This window comes from Tachyglossus aculeatus, chromosome 2 (genome assembly GCF_015852505.1).
Source record: "Tachyglossus aculeatus isolate mTacAcu1 chromosome 2, mTacAcu1.pri, whole genome shotgun sequence".
NCBI classification, from domain to species: domain Eukaryota; kingdom Metazoa; phylum Chordata; class Mammalia; order Monotremata; family Tachyglossidae; genus Tachyglossus; species Tachyglossus aculeatus.
Genome location: NC_052067.1, coordinates 172,412,335 through 172,436,246, shown reverse-complemented (window position 1 = coordinate 172,436,246; position 23,912 = coordinate 172,412,335).

The window sequence follows — 23,912 nt, the reverse complement described above, 5'->3', positions numbered from 1 at the left end:
GACCTTCTGAATCCCAGGCCCAGGCTCTTTCTAATAGGCCACACTGCTTCTCTGTTATCAGTAGTAATAGCATTGTACCTGTTAAGCATTTACTATGTGCCAAGCACTGTTCTAAGCACTGGGGTAGATAGAAGGTAATCAGGTTGGACACAGTCCCTGTCTCACAGGGGGCTCACACTCTTAATCCCCATTTTCCAGATGAGGGAACTGAGGTCCAGAGAAGTGAAGTGACTTGCTCAAGGTCACACAGCAGACATGTGGCAGAGCTGGGATTTGAACACATGACCTTCTGACTCCCAGCCTGGACTCTATCCCTTAAGCCACGCTGCTTCTCTGACTATTATTATCATTATCATCATCATCATCATTATTATTTTTGTTATCATCATTATTATTAGTTGGAGCTTGACATGGAAAGCAAGGAGTGAATGAGCCAGAGGGAAGCAAAGTGAATTTGAAGGGTAAGGTATCACATTCTCTTGGTTCTGATCAGAATTAACCATGATCCTGTGTCAGTGGCACAATTATCAATACAGTTTGTTTCATTGACATCAGGATAAGGCGTCTCCCCAAGTCAATCAATCAATCAATCTATTAGAGGTATCTATTACTATCTGCAGAGGACTGGATTAAGCGTTTGGGAGAGTACAATACAAAATAATTTAGAGGATACGTTCTGCAGAGGACTGGATTAAGTGCTTGGGAGAGTAAAATTCAAAAGAATTTAGAGTATACGTTCTCTGCCCATAACGAGATTACAGTCTAGAGGCGAAATTACAGTCAACTGAAAACTTTTAGAAATATACCCCAAATCGGCCACTGTCAAATAGTAATTGTGGTATCTGTTAAGCGCTTATTATGTGCTGGGGTAGATATAAAATAGACATGTCCCACATGGGACTCACAGCCTAAGCGGGGGGGAGAATAATAATAATAGTAATAATAATGATAATGGCACTGGTTAAGTGCTTACTATTGAGAAGCAGTGTGACTCAGCGTGATAATAATAATGATAATAATTATAATAATAATAATAATAATAATAATGTCTTTTAGACTGTGAGCCCAATGTTGGGTAGGGACTGTCTCTACATGTTGCCAATTTGTACTTCCCAAGTGCTTAGTACAGTGCTCTGCACATAGTAAGCACTCAATAAATATGATTGATTGATTGATTGATTGATTGATTGAGAAGCAGTGGAAAAGAGCCCGGGCTTTGGAGGCAGAGGTCATGGGTTCAAATCCCGGCTCCACCAACTGTCAGCTGTGTGACTTTGGACAAGTCACTTCACTTCTCTGTGCCTCAGTTCCCTCATCTGTAAAATGGGGATGAAGACTGTGAGCCCCACGTGGGACAACCTCATCACCTTGTTAGCTCCCCAGCGCTTAGAACAGTGCTTTGCATATAGTAAGCACTTAATAAATGCCATTATTATTATTATTATTATTATTACTATTTGCCAAGCTCACTTGGGGAACAGATATTAAATCCCCATTTGGACCCGAGGGAATTGAAACACAGGGAAATGAAGTGACTTGCCCAAGTACACACAGCAGGTAAGTGGCAGAGCTGGAATTAGAACTCATGTCCTTTAATTCCCAGGCCCGGGCTCTTTCTACAAGGCCACCTTCAGCCCCTCGTGGCTTTCGGTCAAATCACTGAAATCCCCAATTCTTTTCAAGTGAAAAACAGAATGTCAGAACAAATGTGTTATTCTCTGACCAGCTCATCTCAAATGTTCAAGTTCCATTTCTGATTTTTCCTTTAACAAATCCAGGGTATTTTGACTTCTTGCTACTTAATAAATGTCAGTGGCTTTTAAAAGTCAAGAAAATGAACTTGAAAATTGCTCTGAATCAGGGTTAAGGGAGACATTCTCGAAGCTCTTGGAAGCTGGGGTGGGAAGTTTCTAAGAGCAGATGGGCGTTTTTTAGTTTCTTTTGTAAAGAGCATATTGGTAAAACTCAACTTGGAGTGTCCCCTTTAGAGGAATGATTTTGTCTATCGAGAGGAAAAAAAAATCGTTCTCTTACTGGTAACTTACAAATCATTTAAGGAAACCGAGCGAAATCAAATGCCAGACACTAGAATGGGAGAGATTGAATATTTTATTTTGGGACCCCCAAGTTAGGCTTTCAAAGCATAAGGAAGAAGCAGAATATACCTCAGGGCAGCTTAAGTGTGGTAGTTTCTAAGCAATAATAATAATGATAATGGTATTTGCTAAGCACTTACTATGTTCCAAGCACTGTTCTAAGCAGTGGGGTAGATACAAGTTAATCAGGTTGGGTATACAGTCCCTATCCCACATGAGGTTCACACTCCTAATCCCCATTTTATAGAAGAGGTAATTGAGGCCCAGAGAAGTGAAGTACCTCGCCCAAGGTCACAGAGCAGATGTGTGGCAGAGTCAGAATTAGAATCCAGGTCTGTTTCACTCCCCGGCCTCAGTAAGCCACGCTCTGCTGCACCCCAGGGCTCAGTACCGTGCCTGGCACATAGTAGCACTTATCAAATGTCATAATTATGATGGTTATTAATGATAATAACAACAATAATGGCATTTATTAAGCACTTACTATGTGCGAAGCACTGTTCTAAGCACTGGGGAGGTTACAAGGTGATCAGGTTGTCCCACGGGAGGCTCACAGTCTTCATCCCCATTTTCCAGATGAGGTAACTGAGGCTCAGAGAAGTGAAGTGACTTGCCCAAAGTCACACAGCTGACAATTGGCAGAGCCAGGATTTGAACCCATGACTTCTGACTCCAAAGCCCATGCTCTTTCCACTGAGCCACGCTGCTTCTCGTTATTATTATTATTATCATTATCATTATCATCACCAATCATATTTATTGAGCACTTACTGTGTGCAGAGCACTGTACTAAGCGCTTGGGAAGTACAAGTTGGCAACATATAGTACAAGTTGGCAACATATATCATCATCATTATCATTATTATTATCACCATCATCATTATTACCATTATTATTAGATACAATGCAATCAGATCAATCCCAGGCCCACCACAGGTTGAATGGGTTGAGAGACGGATCATCATCATCATCATCAATTGTATTTATTGAGCACTTACTGTGTGCAGAGCACTGTACTAAGCGCTTGGGAAGTACAAGTTGGCGACATATAGAGACAGTCCCTACCCAACAGTGGGTTCACAGTCTAAAAGGGGGAAACAGAACAAAACCAAACATACTAACAAAGTAAAATAAATAGAATAGATATGTACAAGTAAAATAAATAGAGTAACAAATATGTACAAACATATATACATATATACAGGTGCTGTGGGGAAGGGAAGGAGGTAAGATGGGGGGATGGAGGGGGAGAGGAAAGAAGGGGCTCAGAAGACGGATCTTTAATCCCCCCATTTTACTGATGAAGAAACTGAGAGGCAGAGAAGTGAAGTGACTCACCCAAGGCCTCACAGCAGGCAGATGGTGGAGTCTGGATTAGAAGCCAGGTCTTCTGACTTCCAGTTATTCATTCATTCGATCGTATTTATTGAGTGCTTACTGGGCACAGAGCACTGTACTAAGTGCTTGGGACTGCACAATGCAACAATGAGCAGACACGTTCCCTGCCCACAACGAGGTCACAGTCTAGAGGTGGGGAGGCAGACATTATAATAAATGAATTACAGCACTTTACTAAGTGCTGGGGGAGACACAAAATAGGGAAGTCCCACATGGGACTCACAGCCTAAGCAGGGAGGAGAATAATAATAGTAATAATAATAATAATAATAACAGTTTTTTTTAAGTGCTTACTATTTGCCAAGCACAGGTGGGGAACAGGTATTTAATTCATTCAATCGTATTTATTGAGCACTTACTGTGTGCAGAACACTGTACTAAGCACTTGGGAAGTACAAGTTGGCAACATATAGAGACGGTCCCTACCCAATAGTGAGCTCACAGTCTAGAAGAGGTCTAGAAGAATCAGAGGTCATGGGTTCAAATCCCGGCTCTGCCAATTGTCAGCTGTGTGACTTTGGGCAAGTCTTTGAGCAAGTCACTTCACTTCTCAGTTCCCTCATCTGGAAAATGGGGATGAAGACTGTGAGCCCCCCCGTGGGACAACCTGATCACCTTGTAACCTCCCCAGTGCTTAGAACAGTGCTTTACACATAGTAAACGCTTAATAAATGCTATCATTATTATTATTATTATTAGAACAGTGCTTTGCACATAGTAAGCACTTAGTAAATGCCGTCATTATCATTATTAGAAGTTGTGTGAGGATGGGAGGGGGGAAGAACAGAGGGAGGAAGTCAGGGTGACTCAGAAGGGAGTGGGAGAAGAGGAAAGAGAAGCAGCGTGGCTCAGTGCAAAGAGCCCAGGCTTTGGAGTCAGAGGTCATGGGTTCAAATCCCGCCTCTACCAATTGTCAGCTGTGTGACCTTGGGCAAGTCACTTTACTTCTCTGTGCCTCAGTTACCTCATCTGTAAAATGGGGATTAAGATTGTGAGCCCCACATGGGACAACCTGATCACCTTGTATCCTCCCCTGCGCTTAGAACAGTGCTTTGCACATAGTAAGCACTTAACAAATACCAAAAAAAAAAAAGAAAGGCAGGGCTTAGTCAGGGAAGGCCTCTTGGAGGAGATGGGCCTTCAGTAAGGCTTTGCGAGTGGGGAGAGTCATTGTCTGTTGGATTTGAGGAGGGAGGGTGTTGCAGGACGTGGGCCAGGAGTCGGCGGTGAGATAGACGAGATTGAGCCACATTGAGAAGGTTAGCGGAATTTGAGGAGCGAAGTGTACGGACTGGGTTATGGAAGGAGAGAAGTGAGGTGAGGTAGGAGAGGTGAGGTAGGAGGTGAGGTAGGAAGGAGAGAAGCAGCGTGGCTCAGTGGAAAGAGTGCGGGCTTGGGAGTCAGAGGTCATGGGTTCGAATCCCACCTCCCCCACATATCTGCTGTGTGACCTTGGGCAAGTCACTTCACTTCTCTGTGCCTCAGTTCCCTCATCTGGAAAATGGGGATTAAGACTGTGAGCCCCACATGGGACAACCTCATATCCTTGTGTTCCCCCCAGCGCTTAGAACAGTGCTTTGCACATAGTAAGCGCTTAACAAATACCAACATTATTATTATTATTCTTTTAGACTGTGAGCCCACTGTTGGGTAGGGACTGTCTCTATGCGTTGCCAATTTGTACTTCCCAAGCGCTTAGTACAGTGCTCTGCACATAGTAAGCGCTCAATAAATACGATTGATTGATTGATTGATTGAGGTAGGAGGGGGCAAGGTGGTGGTCTGCTCTAAAGCCAATGCTGAGGAGTTTTTGTTTGACGCGCAGGTGGGTGGGCAACCACTGGAGATCTTTGAGGAGCGGGATGACATGCCCTGAACGTTTTTGTAGAAAAATGATCCAGGAAGCAGAGTGAAGTCTGGACTGCCCATCCGCCAAGCTAGCTCTCTTCCTCCCTTCAAGGCCCTATTGAGAGCTCACCTCCTCCAGGAGACCTTCCCAGACTGAGCCCCTTCCTTCCTCTCCCCCTCGTCCCCCCTCCATCCCCCCCTTCTTACCTCCTTCTCTTCCCCACAGCACCTGTATATATGTTTGTACATATTTACTACTCTATTTATTTTACTTGTACATATCTATTCTATTTATTTCATTTTGTTAGTATGTTTGGTTTTGTTCTCTGTCTTCCCCTTTTAGACTGTGAGCCCACTGTTGGGTAGGGACTGTCTCTATATGTTGCCAATTTGTACTTCCAAAGCGCTTAGTACAGTGCTCTGCACATAGTAAGCGCTCAATAAATACTATTGATGATGATGATGATGATGACTGGAAATCCGGTGTCCTGTGGTCTTAGCAGATATACAGGCATGTAGGTTAAGGAGTGGAAAGACGTTCACAAATGCTAAAGGAGATATAATAATAATAATAATAATAATAATAATAATAATAATGGCATTTATTAAGCGCTTACTATGTGCAAAGCACTGTTCTAAGCGCTGGGGAAGTTACAAGGAAATCAGGTTGTCCCATGGGGGGCTCACAGTCTTAATCCCCATTTTACAGATGAGGGAACTGAGGCACAGAGAAGTTAAGTGGCTTGCCCAAAGTCACACAGCTGGCAATTGGCAGAGCTGGAATTCAAACCCATGACCCCTGACTCCAAAGCCCGTGCTCTTTCCACTGAGCCACGCTGCTTCTCAAGAAGCATAGAAGAGGTGCTATGCCTTAAGGTTCTGGAAAATAGACCGTGAGCCCACTGTTGGGTAGGGACTGTCTCTATATCATCATCAATCATATTTATTGAGCGCTTACTGTGTACAGAGCACTGTACTAAGCGCTTGGGAAGTACAAGTTGGCAACATATAGAGACAGTCCCTACCCAACAGTGGGTTCACAGTCTAAAGGTTGCCAACTTGTACTTCCCAAGCGCTTAGTACAGTGCTCTGCACACAGTAAGCGCTCAATAAATATGATTGAATGAAAATATCATGTCTAGTTGGAGGAGGTGGGTTTTAAATATGGAGAGAACCGCATTCATTCATTCATTCAATCATATTTATTGAGCACTTACTGTGTGCAGAACACTGTTCTGAGCGCTTGGAAAGTACAGTTCGGGCAACAAATAGAGACAATCCCTACCCACAGTGGTCTCACAGTTAAGCGCTTACTATGCGCCAAGCATTGTCCTAAGCACTGGGGTAGATATGATCAGTCCCTGTCCCTCATGGGACTCCCGGTCTCAATTCCCATCTTCCAGGTGAGGAAACTGAGGCCTAGAGAAGTGAAGTGACTTGTCCAAGGTCACTAAGCAGACAGGTGATGGAGCCGGGATGAATCCCAGCACAGGGGGTCCCATTATCCCACAGTAGGTGGGGGGGAAGGGGATGCCTCGACATGGAAACTGTGGGGAGGGAAGACCCCCTCCACTGAGCCAGAGAAGCAGCGTGGCTCAGTGGAAGGAGCCCGGGCTTTGGAGTCAGAGGTCATGGGTTCAAATCCCGGCTCCGCCACTTGTCAGCTGTGTGACTTTGGGCGAGTCACTTCACTTCTCTGGGCCTCAGTTACCCCATCTGTAAAATGGGGATGAAGACTGTGAGCCCTCCGTGGGACAACCTGATCACCTTGTAACCTCCCCAGCGCTTAGAACAGTGCTTTGCACATAGTAAGCGCTTAATAAATGCCATTATTATTATTACCCCCACCCCCCTGCCAGATCTTCTCACCCGGGGGACCCCAAGTCGGGGTGGGAAAATGGGGCTGGGGCTGAGGACCCCCGGGATCATTGTGTCCCAAGGGAGGGAATTCTAGGCTAAAGGAACAGCATGAAAAAGGGGGATGGAGATGAGAGAGGAGAGAGCGAGGGTCAGTTAGAAGGTTGGCTCTGGGGGAGCAAAATCAACGGGCTGAGGGACAGAATGGAGAGTTGAGGTGGTTCTGATCTCCCACCCTCCTGTCTCTCCCCGTTTCAGTCTATACTTCACTCTGCTGCCTGGATTATCTTTCTACAGAAACGCTCTGGGCATGTTGTCCCCCTCCTCAAAAATCTCCAGTGGTTGCCTATTCACTCACTCACTCAGTTGTATTTATTGAGCACTTACTGTATGCAGAGCACTGTACTAAGCGCTTGGAAAGTCCAAGTTGGCAACATATAGAGACGGTCCCTACCCAACAGTGGGCTCACAGTCTAGAAGGGGGAGACAGAGAACAAAACAAAACATATTAACAAAATAAAATAAATAGAATAAACATGTACAAATAAAATCAATCAATAAATAAATACCTTCATAAGAAGCAAAAACTCGTCACCATTGGCTTTAAAGCTCACAATCACCTCGCCCCCTCCTACCTCATCTCCCTTCTGTCCTTCTCCATCCCAGCCCGCACCCTCCGCTCCTCTGCCACCACCAACCTCCTCACTGGGCCCTCCTTCTCGCCTGTCCCACCATCAACCCCTGATCCACGTCCTTCCCGTGGCCCGGAATTCCCTCCCTCCACACATCCGCCAAACTAGCTCTCTTCCTCCCTTCAAAGCCCTACTGAGAGCTCACCTCCTCCAAGAGGCCTTCCCTCACTGAGCAGCCCCCTTATCCTATGCTCCTCCTCTCCTTTATTACTCTATTTATTTATTTATTACTCTATTTATTTATTACTCTATTTTATTTGGACATATCCATTCTATTTATTTTATTTTGTTAATATGTTTTGTCTTGTTGTCTGTCTCCCCCTTCTAGACTTTGAGCCCACTGTTGGGTAGGGACCGTCTCTACATGTTGCCAACCTGTACTTCCCAAGCGCTTAGTACAGTGCTCTGCACACAGTAAGCGCTCAATAAATACGATTGAATGAATGAATCACCCCCACTCTCTCTCTGCCCTACCCCCTTCCCCTCCCCATAGTACTTGTGTATATTTGTACACATTTATTACTCTATTTATTTTATTAATGATGTGTATATATCTATAATTCTATTTATTTTGATAGGATTGACACCTGTCTACATGTTCTACTTTGCTGTCTGGTTCCCCCTTCTAGACTGTGAGCCCTTTGTTGGTTAGGGACCATCTCTATATGTTGCCGAACTGTACTTAGCACAGTGCTCTGCACACAATAAGCGCTCAATAAATACGATTGATTGAATGAATGAATCAGGGAGAGCCCGGTAGCATGTGGGGGCCAGACGGTGTCAGACGGGAAGAGACACACGGGGAAAGGCTGAAAGGTGTGGAGGAGAGGAGACATGGTGGACAAGAGCTCAATAAATACGATTGATGATGATGATGATGATGACGAGAGGCGATTCAGGAAGAGGAGCCCAGCAGTAGTAGTGATGTGGATTGGAGGGGGGGAGGCTGGAGGCTGGGAGGCAACTGAGGAGGCTGAGGAAGGAATTGAGCTATGGCCAGGCCAGAGTCGGTTCCGGTGTGGGAGTCATGTTGAGGAGGGAAAGGGGCAGAGTTGGGAGACATTCTGCGGGAAAAGCAAATGGGATTGGGCCATGGTTGTGACCCGTGAACGATAGCGAGTAGTTGATCTCCTCACCGTACCTTGCTCTCGCCTGTCCCGCCATCAACCCCCGGCCCACGTCCTCCCCCGGGCCTGGAATGCCCTCCCTCTGCCCCTCCGCCAAGCTAGCTCTCTTCCTCCCTTCAAGGCCCTGCTGAGAGCTCACCTCCTCCAGGAGGCCTTCCCAGACTGAGCCCCTTCCCTCCTCTCCCCCTCGTCCCCCTCTCCATCCCCCCATCTTACCTCCTTCCCTTCCCCACAGCACCTGTATATATGTATATATGGTTGTACATATTTATTACTCTATTTATTTATTTATTTATTTATTTTACTTGTACATTTCTATCCTATTTATTTTATTCTGTTGGTATGTTTGGTTCTGTTCTCTGTCTCCCCCTTTTAGACTGTGAGCCCACTGTTGGGTAGGGACTGTCTCTATATGTTGCCAATTTGTACTTCCCAAGCGCTTAGTACAGTGCTCTGCACATAGTAAGCGCTCAATAAATACGATTGATTGATTGATTGATTGAGAGGAGAATTAGCCACTGACAGAGAGGAGAAAAGCCAAGTAGTAGATATGGAGGAAATACAACACAGAGAAATACAGGAAGTACAGTGTTCTGCACACAGTAAGCACTCAATAAATACAATAGAATGAATGAATGAACTTACGATCAATTGACAGACTAAAGGCTTAACAAATACTAAAGTTAAAATCTCCCTGGTTCTCAGTTTCCTCATCCATAAAATGGGGATAGAAACCTGCCCTCCCTCCACTTTAGACTCCAAAGTCCAGATGGGACAGGGATTGCATTCGATCCAATCTTCTTGATCCTCCCCTGACTCTAACTTCCATCAATACCACCACCATGACATGGGGGGAGGAGGTGGATCATTCAAACACTCGATCGTATTTATTGAGCTCTTATTGTGTGCAGAGCACTGTACTGGGTACTTGCGAGAGTACAATACAACAATAAATAGACATATTCCCTGCCCAGAGTGCACTTACAGCCTGGAGTGGGGGAGACAGACATCAATACTAATAAATAAATTGCAAATATGGACATAAAGTGCTGTGGGGCTGGGAGAGGGGAAGAACAAGGGGGGAAAATCAGGGAGACGCAGAAGGGAGAGGGAGATGAGGAAAGGGGAGTCTTAGTTTGGGAAGGCCTCTTGGAGGAGATCAATCAATCAATCGTATTTATTGAGCGCTTACTGTGTACAGAGCAGAGATGGGCCTTTGAGAAAGCACCAAAGCTAGGGAGGGTCATTGTCTGGAGGATTTGAGGAAGGAGGAAATTCCAGGCCAGAAGCCATGTGGAGGCAAGGGGATGGTGGTGAGATGGGAGAGACTGAGGCACAGTGAGAAGGTTAACACTAGAGAAGCGAAGCGCGCGGGCTGGGTTGCAGAAGGAGAGGAGGGAGGAGAGGTAATCAATCAATCAATCAATCAATCGTATTTATTGAGCGCTTACTGTGTGCAGAGCACTGTACTAAGCGCTTGGGAAGTACAAGTTGGCAACATATAGAGACAGTCCCTACCCAACAGTGGGCTCACAGCCTAGAAGGGGGCAAGGGGATGATCAGCTTTAAAGCCAATGGTGAGGAGTTTTTGTCTGATACGGAGGTGGATGGGTAACCACTGGAGTTTTTTTGAGGATCAAACTGTGTCCTTATATGTTGTCTTCCACCTGCAATACTTCTCTTCTTCTGCTATCCTCTTTAAATTCTCCACCCCAGCGGAGTTACGATCCCTGGATAAAGAGGCTGACCCACACGTAGGCCTCTCCAGACTGAACGATTAAGTACAGATTAGGGATGAAAAAGCAATTTTTATTAAGGTCACTTCACTTGGGACATCAATTTGAACTTCCATTAGATTCAAGAAAAACCAAAATCTTTGGCTTTTATCCGCTGATTTGCCCGGTCGGAGACAAAGTTCTTCTAGGACAAAGGAAGGAGAATGCTTTCTCCTTAAATTCTCAGAAATTTAAAAGGGACAGGAAACAGATTCATTGTCAAGATTTGTTTTTTCTAATGGTATTTGTTCATTCAATCGTATTTATTGAGCGCTTACTGTGTGCAGAGCACTTGTTAGGTGCCAACTATGTGTTAGGCGCTGCACTATGTGCTAAAGCAACATGGCTTAGTGGAAAGAGCCCGGGTTTGGGAATCAGAGGACGTGGGTTCTAATCCTCTAATCCCAGCTCCGCCACTTGTCAGCTGTGTGGCTTTAGGCAAGTCGCTTAACTTCTCTGTGCCCCAGTGACCTCATCTGTAAAATGGGGATTAAGACTGTGAGCCCCAAGTGGGACAACCTGACTACCTTGTATCTCCTCCAGCGTTTAGAACAGTGCTTGTCACATAGTAAGTGCTTAACAAATACTATTATCATTATTATTGTTATTATTATTCAAACTCCCTTGAGTTGCTCTCTTTTCTCATCATCCCCTCCCAGCCCCACAGCACTTACGTCCATATCTGTAATGCATTTATTTCTATTACTATCTGTCTCCTTCTCTAGACTGTAAATTCATTTTGGGTAGGGAATATGTCTGATAATTGATATATTGTACCCTCCCTAGCACTCTGCACATAGTAAGCATTCATTCATTCATTCATTCAATCGTATTTATTGAGTGCTTACTGTATGCAGAGCACTGTACTAAGCGCTTGGGGAGTATGAGTAGGCAACATACAGAGATGGTCCTTACCCAACGATGGGCTCACAGTCTAGAAGGGGGAGACAGACAAGAAGACAAAACATGTGGACAGGTGTCAAGTCATCAGAACAAATAGAATTAAAGCTAAATGCACATCATTAACAAAATAAATAGAATAGTAAATATGTACAAGTAAAACGGAGTAATAAATCTGTACAAACATATATGCAGGTGCTGTGGGGAGGGGAAGGAGGGAGGGCAGGGGAGATGGGGAGGAGGAGAGGAAAAGGGGGGCTCAGCCTGGGAAGGCCTCCTGGAGGAGGTGAGCTCTCAGTAGGACTTTGAAGGGAGGAAGTGAGCTAGCTTGGCAGATGTGTGGAGGGAGGGCATTCCGGGCCAGGGGGAGAATGTGGGCCGGGGGCCGACGGTGGGGCAGGCGAGAAGGAGGCCCAGTGAGGAGGTGAATGGCAGCAGAGGAGTGGAGGGTGCGGGCTGGGCTGGAGAAGGACAGAAGGGAGGTGAGGTAGGAGGGGGTGAGGGGATGGACAGCCTTGAAGCAGAGAGTGAGGCTTCATTCAGTAAATGCAATCTAATGAATGAGTGAATGAATGAATTAAAGCTAATCAGGTTGGATATAGTCCCTATTCATTCATTCAATCGTATTTATTGAGCACTTACTGTGTTCAGAGCACTGTACTTAGCGCTTGGGAAGTACAATTTGGCAACATATAGAGACGGTCCCTAGCCAACAGTGGGCTCACAGTCTAGAATCCCACATGGAGATCACAGTCTGAGTAGAAGGGACAACAGGGATTTCCCCATTTGCCAGATGAGGAAACTGAGGCTCCCAGGAGTTAAGTGACTTGCCTAAGGTCACGCAGCAGACAAGTGGCGAGCTGGGATTCGATTTTAGACTGTGTGCCCACTGTTGGGTAGGGACTGTCTCTATATGTTGCCAATTTGTACTTCCCAAGCGCTTAGTACAGTGCTCTGCACATAGTAAGCGCTCAATAAATACGATTGATGATGATGATGATGATTTTAGGTGCTCTGACTCTCAGGCCTGTGTTCCTGCCACTAAGCAAGACCAGCTGGCCTAGTGATAGAGCCCGGCCCTGGAACTCAGAAGGACCTGGGTTCTAGCCAGTAGAAGCAGTGTGGCCTAGTGGATAGAGCACATGCCTGGGAGTCAGGACGTGATGGGTTCTAGTCCCGGCTCTGCCACTAATCTGCTGTGTGACCTCGGGCAAGTCACTTTACTCCTCTGTGCCTCAGTTACCTCATCTGTAAAATGGGGATTGAGACTGTGAGCCCCACGTGGGACAGGGACGGTGCCCAACCTGATTTCCTTGTATCTACCCCAGCGCTTAGTACCATTCCTGGCACACAGTAAGTGCTTAACAAATTAGAGAAGCAGTGTGGCACAGTAGAAAGAGCCCGGGCTTTGGAGTCAGAGGTCATGGGTTCAAATCCCGGCTCCACCACTTGTCAGCTGTGTGACTTTGGGCAAGTCACTTCACTTCTCTGTGCCTCAGTGACCTCATCTGTAAAATGGGGATTAAGACTGTGAGCCCCACGTGGGACAACCTGATCACCTTGTAACCTCCCCAGCGCTTAGAACAGTGCTTTGCACATAATAAGCTCTTAATAAATGCCATTATTATTATTATTAAATACCATAATAATAATTATTGTCATTGTTCTAACCCCAGCTCCACCACAAATCTGCTGTGTGACCTTGGGAAAGTCATTTCACTTCTCTGTAGGCTTCCTGTAAGCTGCTGTTTTCCTTCAGACTAATTTCCTAATAGTCCAAGAGAGTTCATTCCCCCTTAATAATAATAATAATAATAATAATAATAATAATAATGATAATAATAATGACATTTATTAAGCGCTTACAATGTGCAAAGCACTGTTCTAAACACTCAGGAGGTTACAAGGTGATCAGGTTGTCCCACTGGGGGCTCACAGTCTTAATCCCCATATAACAGATGAGGCAACTGAGGCACAGAGAAGTTAAGTGGCTTGCCCAAAGTCACACAGATGACAACTGGTGGAGTCGGGATTTGAACCCATGACTTCTGGCTCCAAAACCCGTGCTCTTTCCACTGAGCCACGCTGCTTCATGTCGGAGAGACCATCTTACTTTCCAAGCACTTAGTACAGTGCTCTGCACATAGCATTCAATAAATATGATTGAATGAATGAATCTCTCCAAGAACACTTCCCTAACTAAGCCCTTTATTTCCATTATCCACCCTCCCGTTTCTGTGGACTGAACGCCTTATCTTCCCTCCCAAACCCTGTCCTCCTGCTGTCTTTCTCATCACTGTAGACAACAACATTATCCTCCCTACCTCAAAAGCCTGTAACCATGGCGCTGTCTTCGACTCCTCTCTCCCATTCCACCCAAATAATCTGTCACCAAATCCTGTCAGTTCTACCTTCAAGACATTGCTAAAATCCATCCTCTCTTCTCCATCCACACTGCTACCGTGTGGATAGAGAAGCAGCGGGGCTCAGTAGAAAGAGCCCGGGCTTTGGAGTCAGAGGTCATGGGTTCAAATCCCGGCTCCACCAATTGTCAGCTGGGTGACTTCGGGCAAGTCACTTCACTTCTCTGGGCCTCAGTTCCCTCATCTGTAAAATTGGGATTAAAACTGTGAGCCCCACATGGGACAACCTGATCACCTTGTATCCTCCCCAGTGCTTAGAACAGTGCTTTGCACATAGTAAGTGCTTAATAAATGTCATTATTATTATTATTATTATTATTATTATTATTTCTGTCCTGATCCAAATACTTATCCTATCGCACCTTGAATACTGCATCTGGCTCCTCGCTGACCTTCCAACCCCCTGTCTCTCCCCACTCTGATCCAAACTTCACTCTGCTGCATGAATCAATTATCAACCATAAAGCTCAGGCCGTGTCTTCCCACTCCTCAAGGACTTCCAGTGGTTGCCCAACCATCATCATCATCATCAATCGTATTTATTGAGCGCTTACTGTGTGCAGAGCACTGTACTAAGCGCTTGGGAAGTACAAACTGGTATCATATAGAGACAGTCCCTACCCAACAGTGGGCTCACAGTCTAACGTCTAAACCACCTCTGCACCAAACGGAAACTCCTCACCATTGGCTTTAAGGCTCTCCATCATCTCTCTATTATATTATATATATATATTTATTATTATTATTATTATTATTATTATTATTATTATCTCTCTGCCTCCACCTCACTGCAGGTCACAGGATCTAATCCCAGCTCCGCCACTTGTCCGCTGTGTGACCGTGGGCAAGTCACTTCACTTCTCTGGGCCTCAGTTACTCATCTGGAAAATGGGGATTGAGACTGTGAGCCCCATGTGGGACAGTGACCGGGTCCAACCTGATTAATTTGTATCTACTCCAGCTCTTAGAACGGTGCTTGGCACATAGTAAGCACTTAGCGATAATAATAATAACGATGGCATTTATTAAGCGTGTACTAAGCTAAGCTGCGTGTACTAAGCTGCTTGGGGAAGCAGCGTGGCTCAGTGGAAAGAGCCCGGGCTTTGGAGTCAGAGGTCATGGGTTTGATTCCCGGCTCCGCCAACTGTCAGCTGTGTGACTTTGGGCAAATCACTTAATTTATCTGTGCCTCAGTTACCTCATCTGTAAAATGGGGATTAAGATTGTGAGCCCCCCGTGGGACAACCTGATCTCCTTATAACCTCCCCAGTGCTTAGAACAGTGCTTTGCACATAGTAAGTGCTTAATAAATGCCATTATTATTATTACTATGTGCAAAGTACTGTTCTAAGCGCTGGGGAGGTTACAAGGTGACAATTGGTGGAGACAGGATTTGAACCCATGACCTCTGACTCCAAAGCCCGGGCTCCTTCCACTGAGCCATGCTGCTTCTAACAAGTACCACAACTATTATTGTCATTATTATAAATACAAGCGCTTAGTACAGTGCTCTGCACACAGTAAGCGCTCAATAAATACGATTGATTGAATTGCCTGACTCTGAAGTCTTTTTGATTCCCAGGTTTGTGCTCTATTCACTAAGCTGCTCTGCTTATCTAACCATGAATGAAACGTGAAGATTGCTTGGTCTGTTGAGACGCGATATATTTTCAAGATGGGGGATATTAACAGATTGCGCCAAACCCCTCAAAAAGTAATGATTATGAGAAGCACTAGTGACAAGAACCTCGTGCTTGGGAGTCAGAGGTTGTGGGTTCTAGTCCTGGCTCTGCCACTTGTCTGATGTGTGACCTTGGACAAGTCACTTCACTTCTCTGGGCCTCCGTTACCTCATCTATGAAATGGGGATTAATCAATCAATCAATCGTATTTATTGAGAGCTTACTGTGTGCAGAGCACTGTACTAAGCGCTTGGGAAGTCCAAGTTGGCAACATATAGAGACAGTCCCTACCCAACAGTGGGCTCACAGTCTAAAAGGGGGAGACAGAGAACAAGATTAAGAGTGACCGTGTCCAACCTGATGACCTTGTGTCTACCCCAGTGCTTAGAACAGTGCTTGGCACATAATAAGCGCTTAAAAGTTCTAGACTGTGAGCCCACCGTTGGGTAGGGACCGTCTCTATATGTTGCCAACTTGTACTTCCCAAGTGCTTAGTACAGTGCTCTGCACACAGTAAGCGCTCAATAAACACGATTGAATGAATGAATGAAAAATAAAATAGTTATTATTATCTGCGAGTCAAAAGGACCCGGGTTCCCACTCTGCCGCTTGTGTGCTTTGTGACCTTGGGCAAGTCACTTCATTTCTCTGGGCCTCAGTTACCTTATCTGGAAAATGGGGATTAAGACTGTGAGCCCTGTGTGGGACTGGGACTGTGTACAATCCGATTATCTTGTATCTAGTGAGTCTAGTTAGACTGTGAGCCCACTGTTGGGTAGGGACTGTCTCTATATGTTGCCAATTTGTACTACCCAAGTGCTTAGTACAGTGCTCTACCCATAGTAAGCGCTCAATAAATACGATTGATGATGATGATCTACCCCAACACTTAGTGCAGTGCTTGGCACGTACTAAGCGCTTAACAAATACCACAGTTTTCATTATTTTCATCCACCCCGCCACCACCCCAAAAATCAGCTCTGGAAAATCTAGCAAGGCCACAAGAAAGGCTCAAGGCAGCGGAGTTCACCTCCAGCTTCAGGCTGAGGGAATTGGAGCATTAATAAATGAAGAGGGAAAGAAAACCAAACGAGAGACTCGGAGAGAATTAGCAATGAAATTCGATCAGCGGGTTAGGCAGTCATTCAGTGGCGGGAGGACACGAAGACGGGGAGAGATCCATCTGCCACCAGCCGGCTTCGCCCTCTCTCCCATCTGGGAAAAATGGGAATCGGTCCCGGGCTCCGGGGTCCCAGACCGGATAAATCTTCGGCCTACTGGTTTCTGGCCGGCTCCCGATTAGGCAGAGACGAGGAGCCCGAATGTCTCCCGGAATCTGTCTCCGCTCGCTCGGTCTGTGAGCAAAAAGGTCTTGTCTGAACAAGGGCTTATGACTGGAAATAGATCACTCTATCGGCGATGCCTATTGACTTTCTGATGATGTTCTAAACCGGTCGAGTAAGAGAGAGAAAGCACCGCGGGGCGAGGATGGTGGCATCGAGCGGACCGATCAATTGACTTCATATAGATTACCTCCAGCTACATGCTCAAAATACATAGTCCTCCCGTCAAGGTGTAAGTAATTTCAGATCCGAATGAATTTTAAAAGGACCTAGCGGGCTTTCAATTAAAAAGGTGTGAACGGTTTTGTTAGAGGCACTCTTAATTATTTACTCATTTAATGTCATGGATTTGCTTTCTTTTTCAGCTCCCTTCAGACTTTAGTCTCAGCTCGCGCCCCTTGTCCCTGTTTCAAACGACTGGAGAGTATGTTCGATCACAAAAGGCAGGGGCCTGGAAATTCATAAGCGTGGTTTAGTGGAAAGAGCCTGGGTTTGGGAGGCAGAGGTCATGGGTTCTAATCCCGACTCCACCGCTTGTCAGCTGTGTGACCTCGGGCAAATCACTTCACTTCTTTGAGCCTCAGTTCCCTCATCTGTAAAATGGGGATGAAGATTGTGAGCCCCATGTGGGACAACCTGATCACCTTGTATCTACCCCAGCACTTAGAACAGTGCTTGGCACAGAGTAAGTGCCGTAAGAAAGCGCTTAGAGAAGCAGCGTGGCTCAGTGGAAAGAACACGGGCTTTGGAGTCAGAGGTCACGGGTTCAAATCCCGACTCCACCAATTGTCAACTGTGTGACTTTGGGCAAGTCATTTAACTTCTCTGTGCCTCAGTTACCTCATCTGTAAAATGGGGATTAAGACTGTGAGCCCCTTGTGGTACAACCTGATCAACGTGTAACCTCCCCAGTGCTTAGAACAGTGCTTTGCATGTAGTAAGTGCTTAATTAATGCCAAAACCCCCCAAATACCAACCTTATTATTATTATCAGACAAGATTGTCCTAAAATCTCAGGCACCTGTGTCATCATCCACATCTGAGACAGGTGAACAAGTGACCAGGACAATCCTTTCCCAGCTGCGATAGGGTTTCAGAAGAAGGTGGTGTAGACAGATCTAGACTCCTACTACTGGCTCTGGATATTCTACTACAACCCTGTCCGTATGCTTTGCTCTTCTAATGCTCACCTTCTCTCCGTACCTCGAAATTGCCTCTCTGCTGACTTCTCGCCCACGTCTCTGGCCTGGAACGCCCTCCCTCCTCATGTCTGAAGGACATTCATTCATTCAGTCATATCTATTGAGCACTTACTGTGTGTAGAGCACTGTACTAAGCGCCTGGGAAGTACAAGTTGGCAACATCTAGAGATGGTCCCTACCCAACGGTGGGCTTACAGTCTAGAAGGGGGAGACAGAGAACAAAACAAAACATATTAACAAAATAAAATAAATAAAATAAACATGTACAAATATAATAAATAAATAGAGTAGTAAATACGTACAAACATATATACATATATAGAGGACTGTGACTTTTCCCTCATTCAAAGCCTTAATAAAGGCCTCCAAGAGGCCTTCCCTGACTAAGCCTCCCTTTCCTCCTCTCCCACTCCCTTCTGCATCACCCTGACTTGTTCCCTTTTCTCATCCTCGCTCCCTACCCCATAGCACTTGTGTATTTATTTGTAATTTATTTATGCCTATTAATTTCTGTCTCCCCCTCTAGACTGTAAGCTCGCTGTAGGCAGGGAATGTGTCTGTTTATTGTTATATTGAACTCTCCCTAGCACTTAGTACAGTGCTCCAGACACAATAAGCGCTCTCTGTCATTCAACCTACATATTCAGTCCATCACTCAATCCTGTAAGTCCCACCTTCACAACATCGCTAAAATCCACCCTTTCCTCTCCATCCAAACCACTACCACATTAATCCAATAATTCATCATATCCCACCTGGATGACTGCCTCAGCCTCCTTGCTGACCTCCCAGCTTCCTGTCTCTCCCCACTCCAGTCCATACTTCACTTTGCCACTGGGATCATTTATTTTACTTGTACATATCTATTCTATTTATTTTATTCTGTTAGTATGTTTGGTTTTGTTCTCTGTCTCCCCCTTTTAGACTGTGAGCCTACTGTTGGGTAGGGACTGTCTCTATACGTTGCCATCTTGTACTTCCCAAGCGCTTAGTACAGTGCTCTTCACACAGTAAGCGCTCAATAAATACGATTGATTGATTGATTGATTTTCTACAAGAACAATCAGGACATGTCACCCCGCTCCTCAAGAAACTCCAGCATTTGGCCGTCCACCTCCACAACAAACAAAACCTCCTCACCATTGGTTTTAAATCCCTCCACCACCTTGCCCCCTCATACCTCACCTTGCTTCTCTCCTTCTCAGCAGCGTGGCTCAGTGGAAAGAGCACGGGCTTTGGAGCCAGAGATCATGGGTTCAAATCCCGGCTTTGCCAACTGGCAGCTGTGTGACTCTGGGCAAGTCACTTCACTTCTCTGGGCCCAGTTACCTCATCTGTCAAATGGGGATTAAGACTGTGAGCCCCCTGTGGGACAACCTGATCACCTTGTAACCTCCCCAGTGCTTAGAACAGTACTTTGTACATAGTAAGCACTCAATAAATATTATTATCATTATTCTACAACTCAGCCCACATGCTTAGCTCCTCTAGTGCTAACCTCCTCACTGTACCTCAAAATTGTCTATCTCGCCACCATTGTCTCTTCCATGTCCTCCCTCTGGCCTGGAACACCCTCCCTCCTCAAATCCCACTGACAGTGACTTTCCCCACATTCAAAGCCTTATCGAAGGCCCATCTCCTCCAAGAGGCCTTCCCAGACTAAGCCTCCTTTCTCCCAATCCCTTCTATGTTGCTCTGACTTGCTCCCTTTTCTCTTCCCCCATCCCAGCCCCACAGCACTTATGTCCATACCTGTAATTTTTTAATTTTTATTGTTGTCTGTCTCCCTCTTTTCTAGACTGTAAGCTCAGTGTGGGCAGGGAATGGGTCTGGTTATTATTGCATTGTACTCTCCCAAGCTTTGCATATAGTAAGCACTCAATAACTACAATTGAATGAATGACTGAAAATACGATTGACCGACTGACTCCCCACAGATGTCTTTATAATAATAATGATGGCATTTGTTAAGCGCTTACTATGTGCCAAGCACTGTTCTAAGCACTGTATTTTCTACCTGCTCTGGAAGGTCTGCCGACACGGGAGAGATTCGTCAAGCAAGAGGCTCTCCATCTTTCTCTGTGACCCTTCTCCTGAGGATGGAGGATGGCAAATCCCAGACACCATGGCCACTCTGATAACTCCCCGAGGAAACAGTGCATTTCATTTTTCCTTTAAAACAGACCAGCGTTTATTCCTAGAAAGGCCACGGGATTAGACCTAGCCTAGCTCGGAGGAAAACCTTCTTCGACAAAACAAATTCCAAGTAAACATTCAAAAAAAGAGGAACTCTGCCCATCACAAGGGTAGAAAATCGTGTCGAAGAGATAAGTGAACCATTAAAGGCAAAGCCCTTGAATTTTCATTGCATTCAGTCATTCATTCGATCGCATTTATTGAGCACTTACTGTATGCAGAGCACTGTACTAAGTGCTTGGAGAGTACAATTTGGCAACAAATAGAGACAATCCCTACCCAACAACAGGCTTACAGTCTAGAATGAGGGAGACAGACAACAAAAACAAAACAAAAAAGTGGACAGGTATGAATAGCATCAGTATAAATGAATAGAATTATAGCTATATACACACATATAAAATAAATAGAATAATAAATATGTACCTATATACACAAGTGCTGTGGGCTAACGTGATCACTAAACCTCTCTGATCTTGTCCCTGTCCTTGCTGGGCACATAGTAAGTGCTTAATAAATACCATAGATTGATTGATTGATTGATTGATTGATGGATTGATTGATTGACCCATAGTAAGTGAAGCAGCATGGCTTAGTGGAAAGAGCACGGGCTTGGGAGTCAGAAGTCATGGGTTCGAATCCCAGCCCCGCCACCTGTCAGCTGTGGGACTGGGCAAGACGCTTCATTTCTCTGTGCCTCAGTTCCCTCATCTGTAAAATGGGGATTAAGACTGTGAGCCCCATGTGGGATAACCTGCTGACCTTTTATCTCCCCCAGTGCTTAGAACAGTACTTGGCACATAGTAAGCGCTTAACAAATACCATCGTTATTATTATTAAGTGCTTAAGAAATACACTATTGGTATGATGACAATAGTAGTATTTGTTAAATGGTATTGAAGCAGCATGGCCACTTCTTCTCTGTGCCTCAGTTAACTCATCTGTAAAATGAGGATCAAAACTCTGATCCCCACGGGGACAACTTGATCACCCTGTAACCTCCCCAGTGCTTAGAACAGTGCTGTGCACATAGTAAGTGCTTAATAAATGGCATTATTATTATTATTATTATTATTTATTATTATTATTTTTATTACCTAGCAGAAAAATCCCAGACCTGGGAGTTAGAAGGACATGGGTTCTAATCCCAGCTCTGCCACTTGTCTGTTGTGTGACCTTAGGCAAATCATTTTACTTCTCTGGGCCTCAGTTACCTCATCAATCAAATGGGGATTAAGACTGTGAGCCCAGGTGGGACATGGATGGCGTCCAAACTGACTAGCTTGCATCCACCCCAGGGCTTAGTATATTGTCTGGCACACAATAAGTTCCTAAGAAATACAATTAAAAAAAAAGATTGTTCTGTGTCAAGTGCTTGGGTAGATACAAATTAATCAGGTTGTACTTTGTCCCCTAATAATAATAATAATAATGGCATTTATTAAGCACTTACTACGTGCAAAGCACTGTTCTAAGTGCTGAGCACTGTTCCCCAAGGGACTCACAGTCAAAGTAGCAATAATAATAATAATGTTGGCATTTGTTAAGTGCTTACTACGTGCCAAGCACTGTTCTAAGTGCTGGGTTAGATACAAGGTAATCAGGTTATCCCACATGGGGCTCACAGTCTTAATCCCCATTTTACAGATAAGGTCACTGAGGCACAGAGAAGTTAAATGACTTGCCCAAGGTCACACAGCAGACAAGTGGCGGGGCCGGGATTAGAACCCATGACCTCTGACCCCCGAGTCTGTGCTCTTTGCAGTGGAATGGGTCCAATCTGATTAGTTTGCATCTATCTTAGCGCTTAGTTCCTGGCACATAGTAAGTTTTTAATACCATTTAAAAAAATACACATTTCCACATGCCATCTTGTAGCTATGTATTTCTTTTCCCGAATCTATCATTTAAAATTCTCCACAAGGGTGAGGAATCACAGATTTCGATCTGCATCCTCCCGATCCATAAATGAAACTCTTCAGGGAGTAGTGAAGCAGCGTGGCTCAGAGGAAAGAGCCCGGGCTTGGGATTCGAAGATTCCCATCCCGACTCCGCTACTTGTCTGCTGTGTGACTTTGGGGAAGTCACTTAACTTCTCTGTGCCTCAGTTCCCTCATCTGGAAAATGGGGATTAAGACTGTGAGCCCCACGTGGGACAACCTGATTTCCTAGTATACCCCCAGCTCTTAGAACAGTGCTTGACACATAGTAAGCGCTTAACCAATGTCATCATTATTATTATTATTATGAGAAGCAATGTGATTCAGTGGAAAGAGCACAGGCTTGGGAGTCAGAGGTCATGGATTCTAATCCTGGCTCCACCACACATCTGCTGTGTGACCTTAGGCAAGTCACTTAACTTAGCGTGGCTCAATGGAAAGTGCCCGGGCTTTGGAGTCAGAGGTCATGGGTTCAAATCCCAGCTGTGCCAATTGTCAGCTGTGTGACTTTGGGCAATTCACTTGACTTCTCTGTGCCTCAGTTACCTCATCTGTAAAATGGGGATTAAGACTGTAAGCCCCCACATAGGACAACCTGATCACCTTGTAATCTCCCCAGCGCTTAGAACTGTGCTTTGCACATAGTAAGTGCTTAACAAATAGCACCATTATTATTATTATTATTATTCTCTGAGCCTCAGTTACATCATCTGTAAAATGGGGATTAAAACTGTGAACTCCATGTGGGACAACCTGATCACCTTGTATCCCCCCCAGCGCTTAGAGCAGTGCATCACGCATAGTAAGTGCTTAACAAATGTCATCATTTTTATTATTATTATTATTATTATCAGAGTCGTCGCTGGCAAAATGGTGTTTAGATAGGTAAGTAGATTTGATCCAATTTTCTAACTAAGGAGATGTTGTGACGATTTGACACCTGTCCACATGTTTTGTTTTGTTGTCTGTCTCCCCCTTCTAGACAGTGAGCCCGCTGTTGGGTAGGGACCGTCTCTATATGTTGCCAACTTGGACTTCCCAAGCACTTAGTCCAGTGCTCTGCCCACAGTAAGTGCTCAATAAATACGATTGAATGAATTACTATTCTATTTATTTTATTTTGTTAATATGCTTTGTTTGGTTGTCTGTCTCCCCCTTATAGACCGTGAGCCCACTGTTGGGTAGGGACCGTCTCTATATGTTGCCAACTTGTACTTCCCAAGCGCTTAGTACAGTGCTCTGCACACAGTAAGCGCTCAATAAATACGATTGAATGAAAGAATGCTGGGGCAGGGATGGGTAGGGTAGATCACGAGCTCATCGTGGGCAGGTAATGATGATGGTATTTGTTAAGCGCTTACTATGTGCAAAGCACTGTTCTAAGTGCTGGGGAGGTTACAAGATGATCAAGTTGTCCCATGGGGGGCTCACAG